Source organism: Chiloscyllium punctatum, chromosome 20, assembly GCF_047496795.1.
Source record: "Chiloscyllium punctatum isolate Juve2018m chromosome 20, sChiPun1.3, whole genome shotgun sequence".
NCBI lineage: Eukaryota > Metazoa > Chordata > Chondrichthyes > Orectolobiformes > Hemiscylliidae > Chiloscyllium > Chiloscyllium punctatum.
The window spans coordinates 78,350,555-78,376,218 of NC_092758.1; the positions used below are offsets into that span (position 1 = coordinate 78,350,555).

Here is a 25,664-nt window from a genome sequence, read left to right on the forward strand (position 1 = left end):
GCTACAGATGTTTTCTGAATTAAAATAAATTAACAGCATGTTATGCAGATTAAGATGGCAGTCAAAGCAAGATTGGGAATGAAGCAGTCTGTGTATTATTTAAGCAGTTATCAGAAATGCAAAGAAATTACATCAGATTGCATTTAACATAGAAACAGGCCATTTGGCCCAACAATTTCCTGCCAGCATTTATGTTCCGCATGAACCTCCGCCCACTTTTTCTTCATCTAACCCTCGTCAGCATCACTATTTATTATTTTCCCTCTAATTTGTCTATCAAGATTCTCACTTCTTCCCGTGTAACAAAAATAGGGAGCATCTTAAATACAAGCCTGTTGGTTTTAAACTTCTGACAGCTGAAACATCTTTTCTATGTTAACCCGATAAACTATTTAAAGATTGCCATTAGGTCACCTCTCAGCCTTCTCATTTAAGAGAAAAAGAGTTGAACGTGTTCATTTTTCCCTGATAGTCTATCATCTCAGTTCTAGTATAAATTTTCAGCACCATCACCAGTGACTCAAATTATTTTTGTAATAATGAGACTGGAATTTGGTGGGCACATTGAGGGATGGAGAGAGAGAGAGAGAGATGGAGGGGCAGAGGATTGGAGGTGGGCCTAGGCAGGGATATCTGATTCGGGAGCTTGAGCCGGGTGACCCATTAGAATTCCTCTTGAGTACCTTAACAAGCAAAACTAATGTAATATACAAAATATCTTGCAAGAACTGTAACAAACACTACATTGGACAAACAGGCAGAAAACTAGTCATCAGGATACATGAACATCAACTAGCCACAAAAAGACATGACTCACTCTCACTGGTATCTTTACGTACAGATGAGGAAGGACCTCACTTTGACTGGGACAACACATCCATTCTAGGACAAGCTAAACAGAGACACAAGCAAGAAATCCTAGAAGCATGACACTCCAACCGGAACTCTACCAACAAACACATTGAGTTGGATCCCATTTACCCACCCCTGAGAAAAAAAACAGGAAATGACATCACCAACCCAAAGAAACCTAAACACATAAATAAAAAGCGGGCCATACCACCAGTGCTTCACCAGAGGCTCATTGATGATGTTACTGAGTGTCCTGACGAAATGTGTGAAAACGAACCTGCCAGCTCAGCCAGCAAACTCATATCCAGTACCTGAATATCCTCTATAAACAAACAAATTGTGCCCAAGGCCTTAAACAACTTGTTTTTGTTTTAAAAACAAAACTGTGGACAGTTTGAGGCTGGGCAAGAGGCTGGGAGGAAGGTCATCTGGAAAAAATTACAGGCTTGAATAACTCTGCCTACAAACGAATTGGAGGAGGACTGGAAAACTCTACCCTGAAAAGGGAGGTGAGACAAAGCATACGTAGCAGATTAAGATAGTTGGCTGTCAATTGGGGTGACAGCCAGAATATCTCCTTGTTAAGTAGAATAGGTTGCATAACCAAACTTCAAATTCAATTCAGTCCACTGTACATTGACCGAGACCTGGACTTTATGCAGTTGCATAAACTGGATTGACAGTGTTTAGAAAACACATTCTACATCTTATTTTGTTGAAGTCAATAGGAGAGATAGCAAATAGCAGTTGACTACACATTTGATTATGGGGGGAGGCAATGGCCGAGTGGTGTTATCGCTAGATTATTAATCCAGAGGTACAGGTAATGTCCTGAGGACCCAGATTTGAATCCTGCCATGGTAGAATCGGAAAGCAATTTTTTAAAAAAAACTGAAATTAAGAATGACAACCATGAGTCCATTGTCAATTGTTGGAAAAACCCATCTGGTTCACTAATATCCTTTAGGGAAGGAAATCTGTCATCTTTACCTGGTCTAGCCTACATGCAATTCTAGACAATGTGGTTGCCTCTCAACTGCCCTCTGGGCAAATCAGGATGGGTAATAAATGCTGGTCTAGACAGCATTGCCCTCATCCCATGAATAAATATTTAAAAAGCTTGCTTTCACTCATTGTACAGCGTTAAATGAAGCAATAATCTGCATTCATCCTCCAATTTGACATAGTTCAATGACACATTAGTTTAAACACCAAATTGGTAACATAGAACTTTAAGCGTAGTACAGTCCTTCAGCCCTTGATTTTGCACTGACCTGTGGAACCACTCTGAAGTCCATCTAATCTATGCTATTCCATTCTCATCCATACCCCTATGCAATGACCATTAAATGTCTTTAAAGTTAGCGAGTCTACTTATGTGGCAGGCAGAGATTTCCACGCCCCTACTAATCTCTGAGTAAAGAAATTACCTCTGACATCTATCCTATATCTATCACCCCTCAATTTCAAGCTTTGTCTCATGCTAGCCATCGCCATCTGAGGAAAAAGACTCTCACTGTCCAATCTATCTAACCTTCTGATTATTTTATAAGTCTCAGTTAAGTTGCCTCTCAACCTTCTTCACTCTAATGAAAACAGCCTCAAGTCCCTCAGTCCTTCCTCATAAGACCTTCCCTCCATAACAGGCAACATCCCAGTAAATCTCCTCTGAACACTTTCCAAAGCTTCCACACCCTTCCTATATTGCGGTTACCAGACTGTATGAAAAACTCAAAATGTGGTTGCAACAGAGCTGCAGCATAACCTCATGATTCCCAATCTCAATCCCTCTACCAATAAAAGCTAACACACCGTATGCCTTTTTAACAGCCCTGTCAACCTGAGTGGAAATTTTCACGGATCTATGTACCTGGACACTGCAATCTCTCTGCTCATCTACACAACCAAGAATTTTACCATTTATCCAGTACTCTGCATTCCCGTTACTCCTTCCAAAGTGAATCACCTCACACTTTTCCGAATTAAACTCCATTTGCCACCTCTCAGCCTAGTTCTGCAGCTTATCTATGTCCCTCTGTAACCTACAACATCCTTTGTCATTATCCACAACTCTACCAACCTTAGTGTCATCCCCGAAATTACTAACAAAATCCTTCTATGTCCTCATCCAGGTCATTTACATAAATGACAAACGACAGTGGCCCCAAAACAGATCCTTGTTACCACTAGTAATTGAACTCCAGGATGAACATTTCCCATCAACCACCATTCTCTGTCTTCTTTCAGCTAGCCAATTTCTGATCCAAACCGCTAAATCACCCTCAATCCCATGCCTCCGTACTTTGTGCAATAGCCTACTGTGGGGAACCTTATCGAACGCCTTACTGAAATCCATATATACCACATCAACCGCTTCACTCTCATCCACTTGTTTGGTCACTTTCTCAAAGAACTCAATAAGGTTTGTGAGGCATGACCTCCCCTTCACAAAACTGTGTTGACTACCCCTAATCAACTTATTCATCTCTAGATGATTATAAATCCTATCTCTTATGACCTTTTCCAACACTTCACCCATAACTGAAGTAATGCTCACAGGTCTATAATTTACAGGCTTGTCTCTACTCCTCTTCTTGAACAAGGGGGCAACATTTGCTATCCTCCAGTCTTTTGGCACTATTCCTGTAGATAATGACGACATAAAGATCAAAGCCAAAGGCTCAGCAATCTCCTCCCTGGCATCCCAGAGAATCCATGATAAATCTCATCCAGCCCAGGGGACTTATCTATTTTTACTCTTTCCAGAATTAACATCAAGGGTCTTAATTAACTAAGCTTGTTTTTAATACTTTCATAAGGTGCCACTTCTGCTTTAAGTCAGGTAAACTCAATCGTCTCTTGGTAACAGTGGGATGCTGCAAACAAGGTTCCAACACAAAAACCCCCATTCTTTAATCAGAAATGCTGCAGTGGGAGCTTCTTGTAATTCCTGAGCCTAATGGCATTTCTTCAAGAGTTTACTAGGATAGAATACTTTGGGGCAACCACTTACCATGGTGTTGTCCCATTTCCTGTGCACTCTAATAATGTATTTCCATTTTACTGCAGTTTTTAAATAATGAAATTTTCTTGGGACATGGATGAAATTTGAATTCAATAAAAATCTGGAATAAATGGCGACCATGTAACCACTGTTGAATGTCATTTAAAAAAACTCTTTTACTAGGATGTTGTAGGGAAGAAAATCTGCTGTTCTTACCGTACCTGACACGAGCTACATGTGTCTTCGGATCAACAGAGAGATAGTTGATGCTTAGCTGTCCTCGAGGTAATTATGGATGTGTAATAAAAGTCAGTAAATAAATAAACAAACACAAACACCAGGAATTCCACAATCAATATATTTAAAAAGAAATATGCTCCTGACCTCATTACCACCTTGGTTCAAACATGGACAGAAATGGTTATATCCAGAGGTGAGGTGAAGTGAGAGTGACTGCTCTTGGCATCAAGGCCACATTTGACTTAGTGTGACATTGCAGAGCTTTAGTGAAACTGGAGTTAATGGGAATTGGGAAACACTCTCCATTAGTTGGAGAGAAGCCTGGTACAAAGGAAGATGTTGGAGGTTGTTGGAGGTCAATCACTGCACCTCAAAGGCATCTCTGCAGGAGTTCCTCAGGGTAGTGTATTTCAGCTGCTTCATCAATGACCTTCACTCCATTGTAAAGTCAGATGATGCGATGTTCGCTGATAACTGCACCATGTTCATGCCTCCACAGATACTGAAATAGTGGGCGGCACGGTGGCACAGTGGTTAGCACTGCTGCCTCACAGCGCCGGAGACCCGGGTTCAATTCCCGCCTCAGGCGACTGACTGTGTGGAGTTTGCACGTTCTCCCCGTGTCTGCGTGGGTTTCCTCCGGGTGCTCCGGTTTCCTCCCACACTCCAAAAAATGTGCCGGTCAGGTGAATTGGCTAAGCTAAATTGCCCGTAATGTTAGGTAGGGGTAGATGTAGATGTAGGGGTATGGGTGGGTTTGCTTCGGCGGGGCGGTGTGGACTTGTTGGGCCGAAGGGCCTGTTTCCACACTGTAAGTAATCTAATCTAATCTAATCTAATCTATGTCCAAATGCAACAAAGGCAATGTTCAAGCTTGGGCTGACAAGTGGTAAGTAACATTTGTACCTCACAAATGACACACAATAAAAACCTCTAATAAGAAAGGCTTTAATCATCACCCCTTGATATACAATGACATTACCATCGTTGAATCCTCTACTATCACCATGTAAATAGAGTGGCTACAATAACAAATCAGAAGCTGGAAATCCTGCAACAAGTAATTCACCTCCTGACTCCTCAAAGCCTGTCTATCATCTACAAGGCACAAGTCAGGATTGTGATGGAATACTTCCGTGCTTGGACGAGCGCAGTTCCAACAACACTCAACGATCGTGACACAATTCATGGTAAAGCATCCAACTTGACAGGCACAATGTCTACAACATTCACACCCTCCACCACCAACACAATAGCAGGCAGAGTGTACCAGTTGCAAAGCACATTACAGAAATTCAACATGGTTTCATTAACATCAGCTTCCAAATCTACCATCCAGAAGGAAAAGGACAGCAGTTACTGGGAACACTATCGCCTGCAGGTTTCCCATCAAGCCACTCCTTTCCCATTGCCATTCCTTCACTGTTATTGTTAGGTCAAAATCCTGGACTTCCTTCTTAACAGCACTGTGGGTATACCTACGCAAGGCTGCAGTGTCTCAAGAAAGCAGCTCAACATCTTCTCAAGGGAATAAGGGATGGGCATTAAATGCTGGCCCAGCAAGCAACATCCACATCCAATGAACAAATAAAAGAGATCTTTTGACTGCTCGTCAAGTATCATTCAGAGTGAGGAGTCCCAACCAGAGACTGCTTTTGCCTTCTGATTAATGTGGCAAGGGAGAGAAGCACAAAACAGGTGAGATGGCCAATGAATAGTGGGAGTTTAGGTGTGAGGCAGTTGGGGGCATGAGGGTACATAGTAGCACCTTCAAGATTACATCCAATCTGTGTTGCAAACCCAACAGCACCTTGCAACCTGATGACACTTAAAACCTGTGCTCTTGGCATGACCTTGTTTCATTAGGTGGAAGAGAAATGGTAAAGAACATGCTTTTGTTTATTTAGCATCTTTTTCATGCTGTGGATGCCCTAAAGCGGTCTATGCCAAATATAAACTTTGCAAGAGTAGTCACAGAAGTAATGTAGTTACCTAGAAATTCTTTTGCACAAAGTCAGATCTCACAAACTCAGTCTGATAAATGAGCTAAAAGCTGGTGTCAGTGATGCATGAAGATTAAGTACCAACAGGGTCTGAAAAAAGATCACCAGACCTGAAATGTTAATTCTGCTTTCTCTTCACAGATGCTGCCAGAACCACAGAGCTTTTCCAGCAATTTCCGTTTTTGTTTCTTATTTCCAGCAGCTGTAGTTCTTTGGTTTTATTGTGTTTGTGAAGATTAAGTGTTGACCAAGGAATTCACTGGAACTCCCCAACACTCCTTTAAGATGGTGTTGTGGAATCTTATACGCTCACTCACAATAGAGGTAGGTCCTCTTTATTTGTTAACATGGTCTAAATCAGCTTCACTGACGGAAGAATCCAGTGATTCAGCTTCATTTACATACACAAGGAAGGGTTTTATGAGACCTATTGAACTCTGCATTCAGTGCAAATATACATAGTAAACAGTCACTTATTGTGGTTTTACTCAGAGAGAGACCAGAGGCTGGGCACAGCATCCATTCAAGGACAGTGAGCAGGCCTTTGAAGTTCAAGGCTTATTCCAAAGCTATCCAACTTGAAACAGCAGCAGGATACTATGGAAGGTAAGTCTGAGAGAGTGCACTCAGGTGGGACCTGTCTTGAGTGTTGGCTACCATACCCTTTGCTGGGAGGCTTTCTCCAAACATCTAACCTGGACCCCACAATCTATGGGAGTCAAGAGGCTGACTGGAAAATGCCAACCTGTTCTTTTTAGTAAGATAAAGTAGCTCTTAGTGAGCTGCATTGGATACCCGTCATGAAAAGTGGACAGACCTGCTGGCCTCTGCATCCCATCTCTGTGAAAATGGCCCAGGCATAGGATGGAACCACATTGTAACCAGTGGTGCCAATTTTAGCTTGCCTTTGCACCTAGTCCTGGTAAAGCCTAAAAAAATCAGGCCTCATTCTCCAAACCCTGTGTGGGAATCTGGAACAGATTAGTTAGATATTTACTACATTTTGGAAATATTAATTATTTAGAGAATATCTCTAAATCCCAAACTGAAAGAACTGGGAATAAGGTAACATCTGTGGAAAAATCTCCTGACTTTGCACACTCTTTGAGAACTTCACCCACAAAGACTGTATTGCAGAAACATGCATGTTCTGCACACAATTTTCTAATTGAATTCCTAATGAGGCAGGAACTCCACTGCGAGAACAAATTCTGAAAATTATCTTTCATAAATGCTGCTGCTATATCACTGTATCATTATAAAGTGAATTCAAACTCCATGATCAATTGACAGAGCTATCTTTTCATTTTGCAACTGTATCCTGCACCAATTAATGTTGCCAAGTTTATTGAAGGTTGGCAATTGAGACAGAACTGCTTGGAACATCGTAGAGTGCAGTACGAAAAGCCACTGATCCATAACTAGATCGTACTTATTAATGTGGAAAGAATCATTTGTAGTGAGTCACATTGTGTAATAGGAAATGCAACTGCTGATTTGCGTCTCCAATGGCAACAGGACTTGGCAATCAACAGGAAGGAGATTAAAAGGTTTTAAATTGGCAAGACAAATTGATAAGTCCGAGTATCTTGACAGGAAAGAGGACACAACAGAAGCAATTGATAGAATTCAACCAGTCAATTATTGGTAACTTTGTTAATATCGCTATTTGTTTCCTGCTTTTGAAAGTTGCTGCAATTACATGACCAATTACAATATGTTCAGTGTTAGGTTTTCAGGAGAAGCAACTCAATCATTTCAGCTGAAACAGTAAACATATTCTCCTGCTGAAAAGTCAGTAACTGATACACCTGACCTAAGAGTTAGGATTGTCTCTATGACATATTACACGGCTTTAATGACCTAATTACATGACTTATCAGTTACGATCAAGACACCCGAGATGGCCTTTACAGTAGAATTCAACACAGCAATGTGAAACCACAGAAAACCTGAAAGTGTCTTGTTACAAACAAAGGAACTTAAATGTTCATCATGCCTCACTGAGAATCTCATTTCCATAAATGCAAAGGAAAGTTTGGCCAGATGGCTGGCTTGTGATGCAGAATAATACCAAAAGTGTGGGTTCAATTCCTGCATAAACTGAAGTTACCGCGAAGGATTCTCCTTCTCAACTTTCCCCGTCGTCTGAGGTTTGATGACCCTCGGGTTAAACCACCACCAGTCTGAAAAATCGATACAGCCGGTGTCCTGTCACCAAGTCACCCTTTATTTATATGCACAGTATACTGGCTTTAGCCAGCCAGCTCAGAGTTGGTCACCTGGGCTGAGATGATTTGGAGGAGCCAGTGCTGGACTGGGGTGTACAAAGTTAAAAATCACACAACACCAGGTTTCAGTCCAACAGGTTTACTTGGAAGCACTAGCTTTCAGAGTGCTGTTCCTTCATGATGAAGGAGCACTGCTCCAAAAGCTAGTGCTTCCAAATAAACCTGTTGGACTGAAACCTGGTGTTGTGTGATTTTTAACCTAGACTGAGGAGACTCTAAACCCCGTTAATATTTGGTCAGCCAGGCCTTCCTGATTGGCCCAGGTTAACAACCCCAATCAAGGATCTCATGGTCAATGAGATCCATCTGGTTCCAATCACTACCTCTCCCTACCCCCACTGACTGCTAAGTCTAAAGATGTAGGCCTGACCTTTCATATGTAGATTTTCATGCAACATTTTGCACCCCAGGTCCAGTTCCTCTATGTCGGACTCTGACACGGGTGCCAAATACCGGACAGTGGCCCACCTCATGTCCAAAGCGTCTCGGGAGTATTTCCTCCCCTTCTTCGATGGTAAAGGTATCAAGGCTGCATTTGTCTTAGACTCTGAGGTTTCCTCGACATTAGATAGAGGGGGAACACCTGTGGTTTCTGCCAGGCCTTCCAGCTGTACTGAAGGGCCAGGTATGTTTTGCTCCTGTCCTGTTTGTGAGGTAAAAGCTTTCAGATGATGCAAATTTGCTCAGGACCACCTCACCTACCTGAATTTTGAAAGTAATGGGACCTGACCTCGCATCCACCTCACCTCATACCCATATCGGGCCATTTCCATGGTTTCAGCACCAAACTTTGTCCCCTGAAATAAATTAACTCTCTCACTCAGAGGAAGAGTGCAGTTAGCATTGGCATTGTTGCTGCTATTTCACACCACTCCTCCACCCCCTACCCCACTCCCAGTCTGGAAAAATCAGATTTAACCTGGTGTGGAGTGTTCTCCCCATCAGCAACTATGCAGGAGCCATCCCTGTTGTTGCATGAGGGGTGGTCCTATATGTGAACAGGAACAGTGATGCTGCAGGCTCTTTCTTTAAGCCTGCCTCAATGTTTGCCTGCTATTTCCACAGACCATTGGACAATGGATGGTATGGAGCTGTCCTTATGTGCTGAATACCATTCGACTTCAGAAAATACTCAAGCTCCCAACTGATAAATGACGTGCCATTGTCCATGACCAATAATTCTGGGAGATCATCGAGAATGATGCTTGCAGCTTCTCAATTGTCATCCCTGAGTTTGCTGAACGAACTTTACGCACGTCCAACTTTGAATGGACATCCACAATGACCAGGAACATTAAGCCCATGAAAGGACTGGCATAATGCGAATGCCTGAGTCACCTCTGAGTGACAGATACTCCACTGGTGGTGCCTCCCCTGGAAGAATCCATTTTGGCTTTACACTTCCTGGACACCCAGTCACCGCTGATAATATCCAACTGTCCAGCGAAACTAAACCACCTGGTGGGAATGGAGGGAAACAGAAGGGCCATCGCAACCAGGATTGAAATACTTCTGGACCTAGCAAGGCCAGATCACTACAGAATGGCATATTACTATGAGGAGCAATGGGGATTATCCAAAGTTGATGTCACTGCCAGATGCTGGCTGAATTCCACTTGGGTTATCTAGGCATTTCCAAATGAAGATGCTGGCAGTGAGCTATGTCTGGTTGCCAGGGTGGGATGCCAACATAACTGCATTGGTAGGATAATATCCAGAGTACCAAGAAGATCAAAAATTTCCAATGGCAGCACCTCCACATTCGTGGAATGACCAGGTAAACCCTAAATTCAGTTACATGTTGCCCAAGTGGAATTCAGCCAGTATCTGGCAGTGACATCAACTTGGGATAATCCCCATTGCTCCTCATAATAATATGCCATTCTGTAGTGATCTGGCCTTGCTAGGTCCAGAAGTATTTCAATCCTGGTTGCGATGGCCCTTCTGTTTCCCTCCATTCCCACCAGGTGGTTTAGTTTCGCTGGGCAGTTGGATATTATCAGCGGTGACTGGGTGTCCAGGAAGTGTAAAGCCAAAATGGATTCTTCCAGGGGAGGCACCACCAGTGGAGTATCTGTCACTCAGAGGTGACTCAGGCATTCGCATTAGCCACTTGGCTTCCTGGAAGTTACCTAACTTATATGCACTGCGAATAAGGGCCCAGAACTGAATTCTATCAGAAGTTATGGACGGCACTGCCTTGTCTTCCTTCAATAGTCCTCACAGGGGTATGTGATCTATTATATGACAAATTCCTGACTGCAAAGATACTGGTGGAACTTCCTCATACCAAAGATGACTGCCATACCTGCCTTCTCTATCTGAGCACATTTCTGTTCAGCATCAGCAAAAGTCTGGGAAGCATGCAACTTTTGGGTGGTCCTCTCGGTTGGGCCACCACTGAGCCAACACTACCCTGATACTGTATGGGGTAGCATTGTGTGTCAGCGCTACCTCTCGCTTTGGATCACAGTGGGCCAACATCTTAGATGATAATAACTACTTTTACTTGCCTAAAAAATCATTTCTTGGCTATATATTCACTTCCAAGGCTGACCCTTTTCCAATAGCAGGTGTAAAGGTGACAAGATGGAAGCCAAGTTATGTATGTATTTTCAGTAATAATTCACTAAGCCAAGGAAAGAGCTAAACGGCAATATAGACATGGGAGTTGGGACTCATTTGATCGCCCTCACTTTATCTTCCAACGGGTGTAACCTGGTCTTGTAATCCAAGTAGGTCACTTGGGACGCCTGGAACACACATTTTCCCTTCTACAGCGCACACCCTTCCAGGAGAAATATTCAAGCACTCTGTCCAAATTTCTCAAGTGCTCTTTATTGGTCTTCCCGGTTATTAGCACATCATCCAGATAAATGCAACCCTTTGCAAAATATTCTCCATGGTCCGCTGGAAAAGGGAGCAGGCCAATGATACCCAAATGGCAGTCTCGTATATTGGTATGAATCTTTGTGGGTATTAATTGTGCCATACGGCTGGGACTCCTCACCGAGTCGCAATTGCAGGGCGGCATGGCTCATGCCATCTTCTTAAAGGACAGTCCCCTACCAATTTTGTGTACAAGTCCTCTGTGCAAGGCATGGGGTATTTCTCCAGCTGTGCGAAGCATTATACCATTAGCTTAAAATCCCCACAAAGGCAAACTGAGCCGTCAGGCTTCATAATCGGTACAACTGGTACTGCCCATTCCGCAAACTGCACTGGTTTGATGATTCCTTCCTTCTCCAGCCTCCTGGTTTCTGCCTCTAGTTTTGCCAAAAGGCAAATGGCACTGGATGGTCCTTGCAATATCTCGTAACTGCTTTCTCGTCAACTTGTAAAGTTCCTTTGACCCCTTTGATAGTCGCAAGCCCTTCCTGAAAAACTCCTGGGCATTTCACTAGGACTTCACTGAGGTAGCCATTTTGTAATGAAAAACTGTTGAGCCAATCTGGGTGAATTTTTCTCAACCAATTAGCCTTAGCCTGAGCCTGTTACCACTATCAGTGGTAACTACACAAACTGCTTATCATAGGACACTGGAACTGAATTAGTATGTTAAATCTGCAACGGTTCCCCAGGGTATGTTCTCTGTCTGGCTGAGGTTTTACAAAGAAAGAAGAACAAAGAAAATTTACAGCCCAGGAATAGGCCCTTCAGCCCTCCAAACCTGAGCTGATTCAAACGCACTGTCTAAACCTGTCAGTCAATTTCTAAGCATCTGTATCCCTCTGCTCCCCACCTATTCATGCATTTATCCAGACGCATCTTAAATGAATCTACTGTGCCTGCCTCTACCACCTCTACTGGCAACACTTTCCAAACGCCCACCACACTCTGTGTGAAGTACATGTCACGCGTATCCCCCTTAAACTTTCCACCTCTCACCTTGAAAGTGTAATCTCTCATTACTGAATCCTTCACCCTGAAAAAAAGCTTGTCTCTATCCACCCTGTCGATACCCTTCATGATTTTATCAACCTCAATCAGGTCCCCCCTCAATCTCCTTTTCTCTAATGAAAATAAACCTAACCTACTCAACCTTTCATAGCTAGCACCTTCCATACCAGGCAACAGCCTCGTAAATCTTCTCTGCATCCTCTCCAAAGTGTCCACATCCTTTTGGTAATGTGGCGACCAGAACTGTACACACCATTCTAAATGTGGCCGAACCAATGTCTTATACAATGTTAACATGACTTGCCAGCTCTTATATTCAATACACCATTCAATGAAGTCAAGCACACTATATGCCTTCTTGACCACTCAACCCACATGTGCAGCAACCTTCAGGGTACAATGGACCTGCACTCCCAGATCTCTCTGCCCATCAACTTTTCTCAATGCTCTTCCGTTCATTATATAATTCGCTCTAGAATTAGTCTTGCCTAAATGCATCACCTCACATTTGTCTGGATTGAAAACCAGACTTTTCAATCTGCCACTTTTCCATCCAACTCTCCAGTCTATCTATCTCCTCCTGTATTCTCTGACAGTCCCTTATGCTTTCTGCTACCCCACCAATCTCTGTGTCATCTGCAAACTTGCTGATCATACCAACAGTGCCCTCTTCCAGATCATATATGTATATTACAAACAACAGTGGCCCCAACACTGACCCCTGTGGAACACCACTGGTCACCTTTCTCCATTTTGAGAAACTCCCTTCAACTCTCTGTCTCCTGTTGCTCAACTGGTTCTTTATCCACCTAGCTAGAACACCCTGCACACCATGTAACTTCACTTTCTCCATTAGTCTACCATGGGGAACCTTATCAAATGCCTTACTAAAGTCCATGTATATGACATCAACAGCCCTTTCTTCATCTAACAACTTGGTCACTTCCTCGAAGAACTCTATTAAGTTGGTAAGGCACGATCTCCCCTCCACAAAATGATGTTGCCACTGTAAGCCCATTCTTTTCTAAATATAAATAGATCTTTTTCCCACAGTATCTTCTCCAATAACTTTCCCACCACTGACGTCATGCTCACTGGTCTGTAGTTACCCGGAATATCCCTTCTACCCTTTTTGTACAGGGGGACAACATGAGCAACCCACCAGTCCTCTGGCACCTCACCTTTATTTAAGGGTGCCACAAAGATATCTGTCAGGGCCCCAGCTATTTCCTCTCTCACCTCCCTCAGCAACCTGGGATAGATCCCATCTGGTCCTGGGGATTTGTCCACCTTAGTAACCTCTAGCCTACCCAACATATCTTCCCTACTTATGTCAACGTGATCCAGACTAATCAAACTTCTATCTCTAATCTCAACATTCATCATGTACCTCTCCTCAGTGAACACTGATGCAAAGTAATCATTCAGAATCTCACCCATTCTCTCAGGTTCAACACACAGCCTTCCTTCGTTATCCTTTAGTGGACCAAATCTTTCTCTAGTTACCCACTTGCTTCTTATATAAGAATAAAATGTTTTGGGATTCTCCTTAATTCTGCTCACTAAAGCTATTTTATGACCCCTTTTAGCCTGCTTGATTCCTCGTTTAAGACTTGTCCTACTCTTCCGATATTCTTCCAGGGCCCGTTCTGTACTCAGCTGCCTGGACCTTATGAATGCTTCCCTTTTCCTCTTGGCTAGTCGTATAGTTTCTCCTGTCATCCACGGTTCACGAATCTTGCCCTTCCTATCCTTTGCCTTCAACGGGACATGCCTATCCTGCACTATCTTTAACCTATCTTTGAAAGCCTCCCACATCTCAAATGTGGACTTCCCTTCAAATAACTAATTGTGTTTTGCACAAATTTAAGGGTTGGAGTCTTGAGAGAATCTTGTTAAAGACAGGTGCTGCAACCACAGATACAGTTGCTCCAGTATCGGCCTCCATGGGAACTGAGTGATCACTTAATCAAACATTAACTTTAATTGGTTCTGATTTGGATCTCTCTAAGAAATGTAATCGTTCCAAACCACATGTAAGATACTTTCCAGAGTGTGCACAATCCTGGGTATCAGCTCGAGTTTCTCACTCAAGTCAGGCCTTGTAGGACTCCTTTGCTATCTCAAGTCCACATACTGGCAGCAACTACAATGGCTCGCCAGCTCAGATCCTGAACAATTTCTTAGCCACTTGGCTAAAGCTCGGCTTTTTATGGGATTCTGCTGTGGGCTGGTCTAAGAGTCCTTCTAATCAGTATATTCCCTGCGCCTCTGTGGTTCCCCACACTCAAGCGATGTTCCCCAAGCTCAGTCGAACAGGTGAGGCAGTCCATCTGCCTTAAGATGCCCTGTGGCTCCTATACTCCACTTGCCACATTTTCTAATGACAAAGCCAGTTGGAATGCCTGTTTGTAGTCCAGTTGGGCTTTGGCTAACAGATGCTTCTGCATGGTTGTTCATTAATCCCACATACCAAATGGTCTCAGCATTACATTCAAGGTTAACCCAAAATCACATGCCTCTGGTAACTGTCTTACCCTCGTCAAATATCCCAATACAGATTCTTCCAGTTCTCAAATAGCCGAATAAAATCGATAGTGTCTCAGGATTACAGGAGACTTGGGGTCGTAATACTCCTTAACCAACTCTGTCAACTCTTGGAAGGTTTTTGTGTCCGTTTCTCTGGAAAAGTTGAGCCTCTTATAACGGAAAACACTGCAGATCCGCAAGCAATCAGAAGGATTGACCATTGTTTTTCATCTGCTCCAAGTCGTATGCCAAGAAAAATATTGCATTCTTTCCACATACTAAGCCTAGTCTTCAACAGCAGGATCTAACAACTCAAACTTCCCAAATAAAGGCATGATGCCAGAAATGCTTATCCCAATTCCAAGATGACTTTGCAAGCGAATGTTCTTCAGCCATATACTGTTTTCTCCTGTCGCCACTGAAGTAATTGCATAGAAGCCGGTATCCCATCATCAAGTCACCCTTTATGAACATACAGTAGATGTGGCTAGCCTTCTTAGAGTTAATCTCCTGAACTGATAGATACTAAATTCCCTTATTTATTTTTATATTTATTATATATATACATATTTTTTTCTAATCCTCTACACTACTGCCATACTGCAGTAGTGCTTATTTTTCCCAGTTGTGAGACACAGTGAAAACACCAGGAAAGAAGAGACGGCCTCACACACTCCAAGTGAGACCACGCAACGTTAAACCTCGCCGATGGAAACTTGCAGTCATTTCCTGACATTTTTTTCTTTTTTCCTTTTTCTCCACATTACAGCCTAATGGTGGTCAGACTTATTTTTTTCCCCAGCACCCATGTGTGTGTGCAGTTGAGAGACACAGTGAATTCCCTGATTATATTATTTTTCTTTTCAATAAAGAAAACTAAAAGAACAAATATCTTCCCTGGAAAAAGGGAGAGAAAAAGACACTCACCTCCTCAAACCCAACAGTAGCATTCCCTGATTATTTTTTTTTTCTTTCTTTTTTTTTTGTTTTTTTTTTGTTTTTTTTTCTTCTCTTCTTTTTTATAGGAAAGACACCCGAGTGGCCAGTGACAAGCACTGCCCTTCAAACCACAGGGCAATGCTGTGTGAGCACATTCCCTGATTATATTTTTTTTTCTTTTTTCTTCTTTTTTTTTTGATCCAGTCTCCAAAGGGAAGGAAACACTCAAGTGGCCAGTCACAACTCCAGGGTGTCAGTGGACACCGCGTGCTCCTTCTCCAAGGACACCCGGGCTATTCCCTGATTATATATTTTTTTTTTTTTTTTTCTTTACAGGAGCAGTCCTCGCACGGTCACAGTCACAGAATGATCCAGTCTCCAGCAGGGAAGGAAACACACAAGTGGCCAGTCACAACTCCAGGGTGTCAGTGGACACCGCGTGCTCCTTCTCCAAGGACACCCGGGCTATTCCCTGATTATATTTTTTTTTTTTTTTTTTTTTTTTTTTTTTTCCAATCTCTCCAGAAGGGAAGGAAACACACAAGTGGCCAGTCACAACTCCAGGAGTGTCAGTGGACACCCACGTGCTCCTTCTCCAAGGACACCCGGGCCGTACACTCCTGTTTATTTTTTCTTTTTCTTTTTTTTTTTTTTTTCTTTTTTTTTTAACCCCCACACTACCGCCTAAGTGCGGTAGTGCTCATTTTTATTCCCCAGCACCCATGGTGTGTGTGTGCAGGTGTGAGACACAGTGGAAGGACACAAAGTGCACAAATCTTTATTCAATTTCCACCACCAGGAAGATAGGAAAAACACCCGAGTGGCCAGTGACAAGCACTGCCCTTCAAACCACAGGGCAATGCTATGTGAGCAAAACAGTGAAGGGGAGGGTAGGGACTAAATCAAAATAGAGTTGGAGGGAGAAATGATGCACTCCACTCCCTGCGGCGCCCACCTCTCCCTGAACGACTCCAGGGTGTCGGTGGACACCGCGTGCTCCTTCTCCAAGGACACCCGGGCTATTCCCTGATTATCTTTTTTTTTTTTTACAAAATGGTCCAATCTCTCCAGAAGGGAAGGAAACACTCAAGTGGCCAGTCACAACTCCAGGGTGTCGGTGGACACCGCGTGCTCCTTCTCCAAGGACACCCGGGCTATTCCCTGATTATATTGGTCAGTTAGGGCTTCCTGATAGGCCTAGGTTAACAACCCCAATCAAGGATCCTGTAATCAAAAAGGTCCACCTGGTTTCAATCACTGCACAGTCATTTGTCTTGAACGAGAGAACAGCCTCATGGCCAGTAGGACCACGGCAAACTTACCTTCACACATATAAAAATATGTATATATATAATAAATATAAAAAGTGCTCGGAATTTCTGTTATTGATAATATTATGGCCTGTTTGATGATTTTATATGATTATAGAGACACACCATTGTTACTATAAGGTTTATTGGTTTCAGTCGAGGTGTTTAGGCATGGAAGGACCATGTGACTGGAGTATATGAGGATATTTAGGGTGGGTAGGGAAGCATGTGTTAACAGTGAGTTGACATCAGGGCATGAGGGTGGCATGTGAAAGTCTGAGGGAGCAGTCAGAGTTGGTGTGTGAGGGGTGAGGAAAAGATGACCTAAAATGTAACCAAACAACTGGGACAAATTCTGAAAGAACGAAGTTGAGTATTTTAAACAGCTCATACTGGGACATGGCTTCCCAGTCCTGGTCACCTCTGATCTGCTTTTGGGGTAACAGACCTGCCTCCATCTTGCACCCATTCACATGGGAGCAAAGACCTTGTCATTTGGGCACTTTCTACTAAGATGTACAGTGAGCCAAGAAATTATTGACTCAAGATACTCACCTTGATATTGAAATCTGACCCTGAAGTTTCTGTTCTTCCAATATCACTGGATCAAAATACTGGAATTTGTCCTGAGCATCATTGAGAATGTACTTACGTCATATGGGCTGCACAGCTTCAAGGAGGCTCTTTACCACCTTTTCAAAGGCAATTAATGTTGAGCAATGCTGACCTTGCCAGCACATCCCATGAAAGGATGAAAGGTAGGGAGGTACCCCCACTGCATGATGTTGTCTCCTTCTGCCACTTCTGCGAACAGAACCTTCCTCCTCCTCCAGGTCTCTAGCTCTTTGTGGCATCTTGCTTCAGTGTAGTGCAGTGACAGGCTGAGGCACAGACTCTCTTCCCCAAGATAACTAACAGCCTCAGTTCATTGGCTGTTTGAATGTTATTCTCCGGCTGTTTGAATGCCGGTCTCCATTTCCCCTCCAATTTAATTGGTCAGAGAATCCATACTTATAGATATTATGGATTCATCAATGGGAAAATTCCCAAACGTTTGTCACCAAAATTACATTTCTGACACAACTCCTGTTTCTTGCCTTCATGGTGAAAATTCAGCTTCCAGAATCTACAATGGAACTCTAGCCATCTCCCTGCTCAGATTTCAATGCATATAACAGAATCTATCTGCCTCCTCAGTTCTTTTAGGTTCCTTTCTGCTCATTTTGTTCCCATTGAAATTACTCCTACAATCGACTCCAAACCTTTTACACATAAGATCATTTGAATTGAAGTGCATCACAGGATCTACCCCAAATAAAATAAAGAACAGTTTATTTTTAGTGCTGTATAACTTTAAAAACCAAATACATTTAATTACTTATTTTGTCCTCTATTCATCAAGTCTCTGTATGACACCTATGACTGTACATTATCTGCCAGTGCCTTGAAGACCGCATTGTAGCTTGAGATTGTTAGTCATATATCCATTTAATGGGTTTCTTCATTTGCAAGAACATGTTCACTTTAAAAGTGCAAGATAATAAAATTAAGTGTTTTCCCTGTTTACGAGTTCTGAAAAATCACTGTACTTTGATCTGACAGTCAATTCAATATAATTTGATCATAATGATCTCCATATCCACTCCACCTTTTTGTAAATCAAACATCTGATGCCTTTTGAAAGCCAGCCCTCTGACATGTATTTGAAGGAATAGATTTGAGACAATCGACGTATTGTTCCATCACATCTAATTCCTGATGTTGCTTGTTAAATTCTTCAGATATGCACAGAAGTTCTGTTTGGAACAATTTTTCTTTGTCTTTGATTCTTTTCCAGTACTTTCTCCAGCCTTTGGAAGTGTTGCAGCATTTTGCATTTTAACTGGGAAGACCACAGACCCAGTTTCGATTTAAGTGCCTTCAGAGCATGATCTTATGTGGCAAGTGTCTGTCACTTCCCTTCAGTTCACAGTATAGCTCATTCAGTTTTGATGTTATGTCTATAAGGAACCAAAGCTGATCAACCAAGCATTGTCTGACAGCTTACTGTACACTTCATTCCTTGATTTAAGAAAATTGACAGCTTCAGGCATCAGATCTAAAGACCTTTGAAGGATCTTCCCTCGACTTAATTGCCTCACTTCAAATGGAGGATGAGTTCACCATAGACAACAATGAGTTCATTGAGTAAAGATTTAAACAAGTGATTCTGAAGGGCTGTTTATGAATCAAATTTGCAGTCTTAAGAACAACTCTCATTAGATAGGAAAAGCTCTACTCGCTAATGCTTGATGGAATAAACAGTGGTAATTGACCAAAGAGGGGAAATTAAGATCATTTCTGCAAAATGCAACAAAGCCTGCATTTTCACCAAGCATGGCTGCTGTCCCATTTTTTGTGATGGAAAGCAGTTGTCTGATTACAATGATTTTCTCAAAGCAAATACTTTTTGAATTGGAGATGCCGGTGTTGGACTGGGGCAGGTAGTGGGTGTAAGAGGAGCTGCAGTTAAAAGGGGGGGGGGACGATTTTGGGTGAGAAGGGGATGGGGTGGTGAGGTTGGGATAGGTGAACACACGTAGAGGGTATGGCTTGGTAGGTTGATGGGATGAATGTATCCAGTTAGTAGCTGGAAGGAAGAGTCGGTCAGCAGAATGGAGGGGAGGGGGAGAGGCTGGAAAGGGAATTGAGGGATGGGAAGGAAGGATATTTGAAATTGGAGAACCCAATGTTGAGTGCTCCGGGCTGTAGGCTGCCCAGGTGGAAGATGAGAGGTTATTCCTCCAATTTGTGGTCTGGTTTGCTGTGGCAATAGTGGAGGCCAAGGATGGTCATGTCAGAGAGGGAATGGGAAGGGGAATTAAAATGAGCGGTGACTGGGAGTTCTGGTCGGACCTTGCTTGCCTGGCTGAGGTGCCCTTGCATGCCCTGAGTTTACGTTTGGTCTCCCCGATGTAGCGAAGACCACATCAGGCGCACCGGATACAGTAAATTAGGTTGGAGGAGAGGCAGGTGACCCCCTGTCTCATCTGGAAAGACTATTTGGGGCCCTGGATGAAGTTGAGGGGTTATGGTGTACTGGCAGGTTTTGCATCTTTTCTGGTTGAAGGGGAAGGTACCTAGAGATTCGGGGGATTGGTGGGGAGAGTGGCACGATGCAAGGATTGGGGAACGGAATGGTCTTTGCGGAAGGCAGAGAGGGGTGGGAAGGGGAAGATGTTCTTGGTGGCGGATTCTTGTTGGAGTTGGAGAAAGTGTTTAAGGATAATACATTGGATGGAAAGAATGGTGGAGTGTAGGTGAGGACTAAGGGTCCCTGTCTTTATTTCATGGTGGATGGGGGGGGGCTTAGAACGATGGAACGGGGAATGGAGGAGGTGCAGTAGTGGGCTGCCTTGATGACAGAGGGAGGGAAAAGCATGTTGTTCAAAATAGATGGACATCTGGGATACTTGGGAGTGGAATGTCTCCTTGTCCGAGCAGATGTGACAGACACAGAGGAAATGGGAAAATGGAATGGAGTTCTTGCAGGACACTGGGTGGGAGGAGGTGTAGTCCAGATAGTTATGGGAGTCTGTGGGATTGTAGTAAATCTCCGTCTGGAAACTGTTGCCAGAGATGGAAATGGAGAGGTCAACAAAGGAGAGGGAAGTGTCTGAGATAGACCAAGTGAACTTAAGGGCAGGGTGGAAGTTATGGGCAAAGTTGATCAACCTGGGTGCAGGAAGCAGCACCAATGCAGTCATTAATGTAACAGCAGAAGATGCCTGTGTAGGTACTGAAGAGGGACTGTTCGATGTAGCTGACAAAGAGGTAGATGTAGCTAGGGCCCATCCAAGTGCCCAATGCCACCCACTGGATTTGGAGGAAATGGGAGGAGTTAAAGGAAAAGTTACTTAAGTTGAGAACTAGTTCGGTGAGGCAAGGAGGGTTACAGAACTACAGAAACTGGGCTGTCAACCTGAGTTTGAAAGTCAGTTGAATTAGGGAATTCTGCATATTTTATAAAATGCTAAACTTTTGTGAAAACTCTGGAAATAGCAGGCCTTGAATTTCCAGCATGTTTCCCAATGAGTTTGAATAAACTACAAGATGATGCAATAATGATGCATGATGACCCTGAACCATTTAAAAAAATCCAAAAATATACAACTTCCATCGCCAATGGGAAAAGGAACTTCTGTTCACAACTGTAGAAGATAAGACCATTTGCCATATATGTTGCCAAAGTATACTGAGGAGTTAAAAGAGGAATTTGGAACAACACCACACAATGAAACACTTTAAATTCAAGGATAGTTTTCTCTTGAACAGCATGCTTCAGACAAAGAAAGTTGAGCTGAGGGCAATTTTGTCAGCTCAAGTCATTTGTTTCCAAAACAGCAGGAGAGCTGTGGTCTGCACTGAAGCAGTGTTCATGTTTATGAAGAAATCATTCACAGATGATAAAGCAATTAAACTAACAATGACTATGACTACTGACTGTTTATTCAAAAATTTTAAGAACAAAGGAGAAATAACAGTGACAATCCAGAGCATATCACTTGCTGCTCCACAGTCGCAATACAAGTGGAATCTTTGATGACATCTTTCAGCAACTACAACAGGACCTGAAGGACTGTGAATGCTTCTCACTGCAGTTCAATGAAACCATTGATATGACTGACACAGCCCAGCTGATTTGTTTTGTACATATGGTTTTTAAAGTCATAACAATTAAAGAGGAACTTCTCACTCTTTTGCCCCATAAGAGAGAACAGGGGTTAAGGATATCAACAATGAGTTCAAAAAGTATAAAGTTAAAAATCACACAACACCAGGTTATAGTCCAACAGGTTTAATTGGAAGCACACTAGCTTGCGGAGCGACACTCCTTCATCAGGTGATAGTGGAGGGCTCCATCGTAACACAGAATTTATAGCAAAAATTTGCAGTGTGATGTAACTGAAATTATACATTGAAAAATTGATTGTCTGTTAAGCCTTTCATCTGTTAGAATACAGTGATAGAATACACTTCTTTCATGTGTAAATGACAAAACCTTTTTTTAAAAGTTGCATTCTCGGGTTAGCTGTTAACAATGGTGATAGCTAGACAATATGTTGAAGGTGTTAGCCTCCTGTGTTCTCTGTCTATGACCTGATGTTTAGATTGATTCTAATCTGAAAAGTGAGATAGGAGTTTTACATAAATTCATTCAGTTTTTGAGCTCAGAGTTCTACATGAATGTATGCAGTTTTTGAGAAAAGTGCAATGTAACTCTGCAAGTACAAATTCACCTCACAAAATATGTGTGTGCATGTGGGTCTTTGTCTGTGTGTGTGTCTGTCTGGGGTGGGGGTTGTGAGTGTGAGAAAGTGTGTGTGTGTGTGTGTGTAGTGAGTGCAGAGTGTCTTAAGTCTGTGAGGAGGTGCATGTGGGAGTGTGTGTGTCTACAAGGGTGTGTGGGGGTGTCTGTGTGTACCTGTGTCCGTGTGTATGTGAGAGAGTAAGTGTGTGTAGGAATATCTGTGTGTGTGTGTGTAATGCAATTGTGATCACCTGTAATGTGATCACTTTTTTCATGTGTTATCCTACACACACATACACACACACTCTCTCTCACATACACACGGACGCAAGTACACACAGACGCGCACACAGACACCCACACACATCCTTATAGACATACACACTCCCACATGCACCCCCTCACAGACTTAAGACACTCTGCACTTACTACACACACACACACACACACACATCCTCACACTCACAACCCCCACCCCAGACAGACAGACACACACACACACAGACAAAGACCCACAGGCACACACATATTTTGTAGGGTGAATTTGTACTTGCAGTGTTACAATGCACTTTTCTCAAAAACTGCATACATTCATGTAGAACTCTGAGCTCAAAAACTGAATGAATTTATGTAAAACTCCTATCTCACTTTTCAGATTAGAATCAATCTAAACATCAGGTCATAGACAGAGAACACAGGAGGCTGACACCTTCAACATATTGTCTAGCTATCACCATTGTTAACAGCTAACCCGAGAATGCAACTTTAAAAAAAAGGTTTTGTCATTTACACATGAAAGAAGTGTATTCTATCACTGTATTCTAACAGATGAAAGGCTTAACAGACAATCAATTTTTCAATATATAATTTCAGTTACATCACACTGCAAATTTTTGCTATAAATTCTGTGTTACGATGGAGCCCTCCACTATCACCTGATGAAGGAGCGTCGCTCCGAAAGCTAGTGTGCTTCCAATTAAACCTGTTGGACTATAACCTGGTGTTGTGTGATTTTTAATTTTATACTTTTTGAACTCATTGTTGATATCCTTAACCCCTGTTCTCTCTTATGGGGCAAAAGAGTGAGAAGTTCCTCTTTAATTGTTATGACTTTAAAAACCATATGTACAAAACAAATCAGCTGGGCTGTGTCAGTCATATCAATGGTTTCATTGAACTGCAGTGAGAAGCATTCACAGTCCTTCAGGTCCTGTTGTAGTTGCTGAAAGATGTCATCAAAGATTCCACTTGTATTGCGACTGTGGAGCAGCAAATGATATGCTCTGGATTGTCACTGTTATTTCTCCTTTGTTCTTAAAATTTTTGAATAAACAGTCAGTAGTCATAGTCATTGTTAGTTTAATTGCTTTATCATCTGTGAATGATTTCTTGTGTTTTGCTGGAAGATGATAAACATGAACACTGCTTCAGTGCAGACCACAGCTCTCCTGCTGTTTTGGAAACAAATGAGTTGAGCTGACAAAACTGCCCTCAGCTCAACTTTCTTTGTCTGAAGCATGCTGTTCAAGAGAAAACTATTCTTGAATTTAAAGTGTTTCATTGTGTGGTGTTGTTCCAAATTCCTCTTTTTACTCCTCAGTATACTTTGGCAACATATATGGCAAATGGTCTTATCTTCTACAGTTGTGAACAGAAGTTCCTTTTCCCACTGGCGATGGAAGTTGTATATTTTTGGATTCTTTTAAATGGTTCAGGGTCATCATGCATCATTATTGCATCATCTTGTAGTTTATTCCAACTCATTGGGAAACATGCTGGAAATTCAAGGCCTGCTATTTCCAGAGTTTTCACAAAAGTTTAGCATTTTATAAAATATGCAGAATTCCCTAATTCAACTGACTTTCAAACTCAGGTTGACAGCCCAGTTTCTGTAGTTCTGTAACCCTCCTCGCCTCACCGAACTAGTTCTCAACTTAAGTAACTTTTCCTTTAACTCCTCCCATTTCCTTCAAATCCAGTGGGTGGCATTGGGCACTTGGATGGGCCCTAGCGACATCTACCTCTTTGTCAGCTACATCGAACAGTCCCTCTTCAGTACCTACACAGGCATCTTCTGCTGTTACATTAATGACTGCATTGGTGCTGCTTCCTGCACCCAGGTTGATCAACTTTGCCCATAACTTCCTACCTGCCCTTAAGTTCACTTGGTCTATCTCAGACACTTCCCTCTCCTTTGTTGACCTCTCCATTTCCATCTCTGGCAACAGTTTCCAGACGGAGATTTACTACAATCCCACAGACTCCCATAACTATCTGGACTACACCTCCTCCCACCCAGTGTCCTGCAAGAACTCCATTCCATTTTCCTATTTCCTCTGTGTCTGTCACATCTGCTCGGACAAGGAGACATTCCACTCCCAAGTATCCCAGATGTCCATCTATTTTGAACAACATGCTTTTCCCTCCCTCTGTCATCAAGGCAGCCCACTACTGCACCTCCTCCATTCCCCGTTCCATCGTTCTAAGCCCCCCCTCACCATGAAATAAAGACAGGGACCCTTAGTCCTCACCTACACTCCACCATTCTTTCCATCCAATGTATTATCCTTAAACACTTTCTCCAACTCCAACAAGAATCCGCCACCAAGAACATCTTCCCCTTCCCACCCCTCTCTGCCTTCCGCAAAGACCATTCCGTTTCCCAAACCTTGCATCGTGCCACTTTCCCCACCAATCCCCCAAACCTCTAGGTACCTTCCCCTTCAACCAGAAAAGATGCAAAACCTGCCAGTACACCATAACCCCTCAACTTCATCCAGGGCCCCAAACAATCTTTCCAGATGAGACAGGGGGTCACCTGCCTCTCCTCCAACCTAATTTACTGTATCCGGTGCGCCTGATGTGGTCTTCGCTACATCGGGGAGACCAAACGTAAACTCAGGGCATGCAAGGGCACCTCAGCCAGGCAAGCAAGGTCCGACCAGAACTCCCAGTCACCGCTCATTTTAATTCCCCTTCCCATTCCCTCTCTGACATGACCATCCTTGGCCTCCACTATTGCCACAGCAAACCAGACCACAAATTGGAGGAATAACCTCTCATCTTCCACCTGGGCAGCCTACAGCCCGGAGCACTCAACATTGGGTTCTCCAATTTCAAATATCCTTCCTTCCCATCCCTCAATTCCCTTTCCAGCCTCTCCCCCTCCCTTCCATTCTGCTGACCGACTCTTCCTTCCAGCTACTAACTGGATACATTCATCCCATCGACCTACCAGGCCGTACCCTCTACGTGTGTTCACCTATCCCAACCTCACCACCCCATCCCCTTCTCACCCAAAGCCTT

General features: G+C 43.0%; 1 protein-coding gene across 1 annotated transcript in view; it reads right to left on the reverse strand.

The window, feature by feature from the left end:
• stk32a (serine/threonine kinase 32A) overlaps nt 1-25,664 on the reverse strand; it is a 323,186-nt gene that overhangs the window by 130,635 nt on the left and 166,887 nt on the right. The gene's annotated exons all lie outside the window — the stretch shown is intronic.